We start from the raw sequence: 8,922 nt of genomic DNA on the forward strand, positions 1-8,922 counted from the left end.
CCCTTAGGCCCATCCCAGAACTGCCACTGGATGGGAATATGGTAAAAATATTTTTGAGAAACTGACATTGGTCTTTAGTTGTTTGAATATATATATGAATATATATATATACACTCATATATATGAGTGTATATATATACTCATATATATGAGTGTATATATATACTCATATATATAAATATATACTCTTATATATGAATATATATTCATTCATATATATGAATATATATACACACTATATATATGTGTGTATATATATGTATACTCAGTGTTTAGAGCCTGTTTTCCTTCTGAGGAATTTTGAGGACTGTTAGTCTCCTGGGTGAGCCATGATTGGGAAGCAGAGACAAAGGCCCAGCTGCATTAATTTATAGGTTAAGAAATGCCATAAAAGTAGCTCTGCCAAGTCAGGATACACACTGTACAGTATGTATACCCTGAGGAAGGCAGCTTCAAAAGAGTCCACCAGTACACCCCATGAAAAGACAACATTCTGATGCCAGCCAATAGAATGGGAATGCCAGTGGACACATACTAGTATTCTCTGTTTGCCAAGACCAAAAGGATCTCATCAGAGTGGCTACGCCTGCCATGGAATAGTTGGAGAATACAGTGTGAATTCTAAGAAACAATCAAACAATAGCAAGAATCTAGAATATTCCAAACACTTTTGAAAAACTAAGCAGATTTTTTAAAATCAATGTATTTGGTGTAGAACAGCTAGAACACTGGTTTTTAAAAAATATTAGTTTCTATTAAAATAATGTTGATAGCATTTTTTGTAAAAGCATGTGAAGTGGTAAATTAGTGATTTTTGAAGACTATTATTTTACATATTTACTGGAAAAATCATGCATTTGTTCCAATGGTCAGCCAAAAATATTTATCATTTAAAACGCTTAGAAACTGCAAAATAAGAATGAAGGTTTGTTGTTTGACCTTTTGTTTCAGTTGCCTAGATTATTGGCTATGTTTTCAAATTATCCTTTTAATGTTTAAAGTATAGCTCTAGTTTTAAGTGTATTAAATTTTGTATTTTTCTGATTAGAAATTCTAATAAACGTGTAAATTGTATCTTTTTAACATTTATATTAGTATTTTTGTAGTTTTGTATTTTAGTGAATTTTTATTACCATCAAACTGAACACTTTATTTTACAATATAATTAATTTTTAGTAAATACTTAAGATCCATGCTTAAACACCTTGAAACATGTGAAAACATTTTTTTAAGTTGTTCAATACCTACACATTTCAGTGACCTGTTTTCATGTGCAGTAAATAAACTTGAATTAACACAATTTACAGTGGTTATTTAAGATTATTACAAATAGGTGGAAGGAGAAAACAGAATATTAGCTTGTTAGAAGATAAAGTTTTTCAAAAGCAGAAATGGCAATTCAACTCAAAATATTTTTACAAGTGTAGATTTTGCATAGCATGGAGTCTGTGACAGTTCAGTATATTTCCAGATTCAGTAGGGCTTCCTGGTGTAACCAATAATACCATGGCTATGATGGGTCTCTGACATCTGTAGAGAATCACTCCTCCATTCAGATTTATGTGAAGTCTGTTGAATTCTAAAATATTATTTAGGAATGGCTTAATCTCTATCTACTATTTCTTAAGTTTTTGTAGAGCTTATAAAGTATAGAAGGGTAATGGATGATATTTCCTAGTAGAAAATCTTAAATTGGGCACCAATGTTAAATGGTTCAAAGTAAACGGTGTTCTACTGGCGGAACTCACTCCCAATATTTCAACATAGTTTCTTTCTATTTTCCATAAGTGTCGGCCAGCTGAGAAATAAAGAGAGACAGTACAAAGAGAGGAATTTCACAGCTGGGCCACCAGGGGTGACATCACATATTGGTAGGACCATGATGCCCGCCTGAGTCTCAAACCAGCAAGTTTTTATTAAGGGTTTCAAAAGGGGAGGGGGTGTAAGAACAGAGAGTAGGTACAAAGATCACATGCTTCAAAGAGCAAAAAGCAGAACCACTGATAAGGGTCTAACAAAGATCACATGCTTCTGAGGGAACAAGGCAAAGGGCAAAAGCAGAACTACTGATAAGGGTCCAACAAAGATCACAGGGCAAAGGGCAAAAGCAGAACCACTGATATGGGTCCAACAAAGATCACAGGGCAAAGGGCAAAAGCAGAATCACTGATAAGGGTCTATGTTCAGCAGTGCAGGTATTGTCTTGATAAACATCTTAAACAACAGAAAACAGGGTTCAAGAGCAGAGAACTGGTCTGACCACAAATTTACCAGGGTTGAGTTTTCCCAACCCTAGTAAGCCTGAGGGTTCTGCAGGAGACCAGGGCTTATTGCAGTCCTTATCTCAACTGCACAAGACAGACATTCCCAGAGCGGCCGTTTATAGACCTCCCTGCAGGAACACATTATTTTCCCAGGATATTAATATTAATATTCCTTGCTAGGAAAAGAATTTTGCGATATATTTCCTACTTGCACATCCGTTTATAGGCTCTCTGCAAGAAGAAAAATATGGCTCTTTTTGCCCAACCCCGCAGGCAGTCAGATCTTGTGGTTGTTTTCCCTTGTTCCATAAAAATTGCTATTATTCTGTTCTTTTTCAAGGTGCCTTGATTTCATATTGTTCCAACACACATGTTTTACAATCAATTTGTACAGTTAACACAATTATCATAGTAGTCCTGAGGTGATGTACATCCTCAGCTTAGGAAGATAACAGGATTAAGAGATTACAGACAGGCATAAGAAATTATAAAAGTGTTATTTAAGAACTGATAAATGTCCATATCAAGATGAAATCTTCACAATTTATGTTCCTCTGCCATGGCTCCAGCTGGTCCCTCTATTCGGGGTCCCTGACTTCCCTTAACAGTGTTCTTGAAAAGCAAATAGATCAAAGTATTATTTAATCCAAACAAGTAAAAATTCTTATCCTAGACTGGGCTTTTAGCTGTAAGTATTTAGGAAAACCATATTAAGTATATATACCTCGGGGGTAAACATCTTTTCCTGATACATGGCATGAAAAAAATATTTGGTGACAAAATTTAAGCAAGTTGGACATATGTAGAATTTTTATTGAAGAAACTTTAAAAATCTGACTTACTGATATGTCGCCCAAACAAGATGGGTGTTATACAATTTATTTTGAAGATATTGCCCTTAAACTGCCCTCAATTAAAATAAAAGTGAAAATCTATTATCTTTGAATTATTTTCTATAAAAATTGACCAAATCAAATCACTTTCTTATTTCATGCCTAAGCTTTTTTCTATTCAGTTTCCATAGTTAATTTAGGTCTTTTATTGTTTTGGTTACTTCTGTCCTTTTTTTCCTTCATGCTTTATTCCATTTTGTTGATTGGGAAAATACCACTTTTATAAGCCACTATTTCTGTGTGCCTAGTACATGCTGGCAGATAATACTAATTTTATAAGTAGATGCTAAACCCTAGGACTAACTTAGTTTCAAAATCTGTAACATTTTACTTGGAATCCTTTGAAACATTTTTTACTAATTAATTAAGATACATTTAAGCATATTAAAAAAGGAAAGGAAAATTGTTTCTAGAATAAATGAATAGCTCATGACAATCTGCTGGAAATTTATTAGGTATTGTCTGAAAACATGGTTGAGCTTAAAAGAGAGTGTATTCATAAGCATTTTAAGAACAATTTCATATGGACTGTAAGTGTTACATTTGAACAAGTATAACACTTATAATCTATATCTAAAAATTCATGACCTAGATTGAAAAGTAGGTATCTGTTATGAACTGAAAGTTTGTGTCACCTCCTCCATTCACATCAACAAATTCATGGGTTGAAGCCCTAGCCCCACTCCCTGCACTGTGAGGCTGTATTTGGAGATGACAACTCTAAGAAAGTAATTAAGATTAAATGAGGCCATAGGTTGGGGAGTAATGGTAATATGTGACAAGAGTAATGCCCTTATAAAAAGGAATCCCAGAGCTCACTCACTTCTGTTCTCTCTCTCTCTGTTTTTATTTTCTCTCTCTCTCTACCACTCCTTCTCATGCATATACCAAGGAAAGCCCATGTGTGGACATAGGAAGAAAGTATCAATCTTCAAGTGAAGAGGAGAGCTCTCACAAGAAACTAAATCAGCTGGAACCTTGATCTTGGACTTCCAGCCATCAGAACTGAGAGAAAATTAATTCTGTTGTTTAAGCAGTCTATATTTTTTATGGTACCCCAAGCAGGCTAACACAATATTCAAAGAAGGCATTCAATTCTGTTCAATGCAATTCAATTCAAATATTTATTTTGAGGCTGCTATATGCCAGATACTGTTCTACTTTTCTAGTTATTAGGAAAGTTTAATCAGGGTGGGGACAGACAGAAGTCAGTGGCTTCACAGTGGTTATATTCTAATTAGATAAAGCAGAGTAAAACTAAAATAAAGTATGTGTGTTATGGCGAAAACTAAAGCAGGAAAGGGAAATAAGGAGTGCTGCAAGTTAAAATAACATAGTCATGATGGGGCATCCATATTTAGAAACTTATATTTGAGCAAAGACTTTAAGTGGATGGAGATGCTAGCTTGTACATATGTGGAAGAGAAGCACCATAGGCAGAGAGAAGAGCAAGTGCAAGGGCCATGGGGTAGGAATCTAACTGGCAAGCTCAAAATTTAGGCAAGGAAGCCAGTATGGCAAACATGCTATGTAAGAGAAGTTAACAGGAGTAAACATCAAAGAAGTAAGGAACATATATGTGAGAATTTTCCAAATTTCATAAATAAATTAAAGGGAATGATATGAGATGGCATTGTAAATTTTTTTAGAAAAGAAGAAACATAGTCCAAATATGTTTTACAAGTGATCATTCTGGCTACAGTATTAAGCATATATTCCAGAGGAAGAGATAAAAACTTGAGGTGCTGTTTTAAAGGCTTTTGCTATTAGAAACCTTGGACCAGAGAGGAAGTAGTGGATGGGTAAGTAAATGTCTGATTTTCTGTATATATATTTGAAGGGCAGCCAGCATGTGAATTTAATGTGGTATATGAGACAGAGACGGTAAAAAGAGACACCTGGGCCTGTGCAACTAGAGGAGTTGTGGAAGATTGTATTAGACAAAATGGGGTGGGAAAATTGAGTGGAGGAGATCAAGTTTGAGATGTCTGTTAACTATCCAAATGGATTTGGTAGGTACGTGTATTAGTCCATTCTCACGCTGCTATAGGACATACCCAGGACTGGGTATTTATAAAGGAAAGAGGATTAACTGATGCAGAGTTCTGCAGGGCTGGGAAGGCCTCAGGAAACTTACAGTCACGGCAGAAGGAGAAGCAAATATGTCCTTTTTTACATGGTGGCAGGAAAAAGAAGGATTAGTGCCCAGTGAAGGGGGATGCCCCTTGTAAAACCATCAGATCTTGTGAGAACTAACTCACTATAATGAGAACACGATGGGGGAAATTACTCCATGATTCAATTATCTCCACCTGGTCCCTCCCACAACATGTGGGGATTATGGGAACTACAATTCAAAATGAGATTTGGGTGGGGATACAGTCAAACCATATCATTCTACCCCTGTCCCCTTCCAAATCTCAGGTCCTCACACTTCAAAACACAATTATGCCCTTCCAACAGTTCCCAAAGTCTTAACTCATTCCAGCATTAACTCAAAAGTCTAAGTCCAAAGTCTCACCTGAGACAAGGAAAGTCTCTTCTGCTTATGAGCCTGTATAATTAAAAGCAAGTTAACTACTTGCTAAATACAATGAGGGTACAGGCACTGGGTAAATACACCCGTTCCAAATGGGAGAAATTGGCCAAAACAAAGGGGCTACAGGCCCTATGCAAGTCCAAAATCCAATAGGGCAGTCATTAAAATTTAAAGTTCCAAAATGATCTCCTTTGACTCCGTGTCTTACATCCAAGGCATGCTGATGCAAGAGGTGGGCTCCCACAGCCTTGGGGAGCTCCACCCCTGTGGCTTTGCAAGTTATAGCTCCCCTCTAGGCTGCTTTCATGGCTGTGTCTGTGGCTTTTCCAGGTGCATGTTGCAAGCTGTTGGTGAATCTACCATTCTGGTGTATGGAGGATGATGGGCCTCTTCTCCAGCTCCACTAGGCAATGCCCTAGTGGAGACTCTGTGCAGAGGCTCCAACCCCACATTTCCCTTCTGCACTGCCCTAGCAGAGGTTCTCTATGAGGGCTCTGCTCCTTCACTCCTGCTTTGACATCCAGGCATTTCCATATAACCTCTGAAATCTAGGCAGAAGTCCCCAAACCTCAATTCTTGTCTTCTGTCCACCTGCAGGCCCAACACCATGTGGAATCTGCCAAGGCTTAGGGCTTGCATCCTGTGAAGCAATGTCCTGGGCTGTACTTAGTCCTTTTAGCCATGGCTGGAGCTGAAGCAGCTGGGGTGCAGGGCACCAAGTCCTGAGGTTGCACACAACAGGGGCACCCTGGGCCTGACCCATAGAGCCATTTTTCCTTTGTAGGCCTCCAGGCTTGTGATGGGAGGGGCTGCAGTGAAGGTCTCTGACATACCCTTGAGATATTTTCCCCATTGTCTTGGTTATTAACATTTGATGCCTCATTACATATGCAAATTTCAGCAGCAGACTTGAATTTCTCCCCCAGAAAATGGGGTTTTCTCTTCTATTGCTTCATCAGGCTGCAAATTTTCCAAACTTTTATGATCTGCTTCCTCTTCAACACTTTGCTGCTTAAAAATTTCTTCCACCAGGTACCCTAAATCACCTCTCTCAAATTCAAAGTTCCACATGTCTCTAGGGCAGGGGCAAAATGCCTCCAATCTACTTTACTCCAGTTCCCAAGAAGTTCCTCATCTCCATCTGAGACGACATCAGCCTGAACTTCATTGCCCATATCACTGTAAGCATTTTGGTCAAAGCCATTCAACAAGTCTCTAGGAAGTTCCAAACTTTCCCACATTTTCCTGTCTTCTTCTGAGCCCTCCAAATTGTTCCAGCCTCGGTCTACTACTCAATTCCAAAGTCACTTCTACATTTTTGGGTATCTTTACAGCAGCACCCCATCACCCGGCACCAATTTACTGTATTAGTCTGTTCTCACGCTTCTATAAGGGTATACCTGAGACTGGGTAATTTATAAAGGAAAGAGGTTTAATTGACTCACAGTTCGGCAGGGCTGGGAAGGCCTTAGGAAACTTACAGTCATGGCAGAAGGGAAAGCAAACACATCCTTCTTCACATGGTGGCAGAGAGGAGAATGGGTGCCCAGCAAAGGGGGAAGCCCCTTATGAAACCATCAGATCTCATGAGAACTAGCTCAATATCATAAGAGCAGGATAGGGGAAACTGCCCCTGTGATTCAATTATCTCCACCTGGAGGTGTCTTCCACGATGTGGAGATTATGGCAACTACAATTCAAGATGATGTTTGGGCTGAGACACAGCCAAACCATATCAGTAGGCAATTGGATCTACAAGTATTGTATTCATAGTAGATGTAAATGTGGGAGTCTTCTGCATGAAGCCTTCATGAGATTATCACAGAGTAAGTATAGACAAAGGAGAAAGGCCAGTGGTCCTCGACACTCTCCATATTAAAGAGTTGAAGATATAAGGAGAAACCAGCAAGTGTGGATGAAGAGGTGTGGTCAGTAATTGAAGAAGGAAAACATCAGTGGTGGTGTGTGGCCTTGAAAGCTAGACAGTAAAAAGTTCTTGTAGGGAGGGAGTAATCAATTGTGTCAAACAGAGCTGCAATTTGATGAGAACTGATAAATAACATTGAATTTAGCCATAGTGGTAGTTGATGGCCTTGTCAAGAAGATTTTCAGTGTTTGGGGGAAAATCTGACTGGAGTAGATTTAAGGGAAAAAATCGGAGGATAAAGATTGAAGAGTTAAAGGATTTATAGAACAACATGGGAATATGATACTAGAATAGGTAATAATTCTTAGCTCTTTATGCATTATATCGCAGTTCATTAAAGTCTTATGGAAATTCCTAAGGCAGAGACACTTACTTCTCTTAAAATAGAATAGTGACTTGATAGGTGAAATATCATGCCACAGTGAAAAGTTAGAACTGCAAGGATTACACACAAATGACATTTGTCTGATACCTGACTCTCACATTCCAGGAGAACAGAAAATAAAAATATTACTTACAAAATGCCATTTGAGTTCATTTTCAAAGAATGAAAAGTGGGGAGAGAATATGCTAAGTATAGATAGTGATGAGATAGGAAAAAGTAATGAAAATGGTTCTGAATATGTCTTGGGTTTTTTCCAGATTAACTTTCTTTTTTGCTTGATTTTCTTTAGATCTGTTTTAATTTCCTGTAGATTTCTGACTATGAGCTTACAATAATTTACATAGTCTATGCAATTATTCTAAGAAAAAAAAAAGCTCAGAAAAGAGAATTTGATTACACTGGGAGATAAAAGACTTGTAGGAACAAGCTAAAAATAAAATTTAAAATTTAATATCAATTGAAACAGATAATTTTAACTCTTCTCCATTAAATACTTATTGAATTATGTTCTTGTTTTGTGTATTTAGCAATTTAATATTAACATTGGTATAAGCATGAACCTGAAATAATGTAACAAGTTTATAAATTTATATATATGCTAAGATATGTTCATATGTAGCATACATCATTCTGCAAATACGTGGAACAAATTTGTTTATTAATTACTAATAAAAATTTATTTTGAGAAATAATGCTTTTTAAAGTTTATATGTTCATTAAAACTACACTCTATTGACCAAACTGGAGCACCTTAAATATTTTTTTATATCTTCTGAGTATGTGTACATTTTAAGAATTTCTCTCAATTACATACAGTTTCTTTACAGTTAATTGGAGTTGATTTGCAATCGCTCTTATAATCATATTTTTAAATGACCATTCTCATTATTTGAAGCAAAGTACATTTTAAAGTA

Source organism: Pongo pygmaeus, chromosome 10 (genome assembly GCF_028885625.2).
Source record: "Pongo pygmaeus isolate AG05252 chromosome 10, NHGRI_mPonPyg2-v2.0_pri, whole genome shotgun sequence".
Taxonomy (NCBI): Eukaryota; Metazoa; Chordata; class Mammalia; order Primates; family Hominidae; genus Pongo; species Pongo pygmaeus.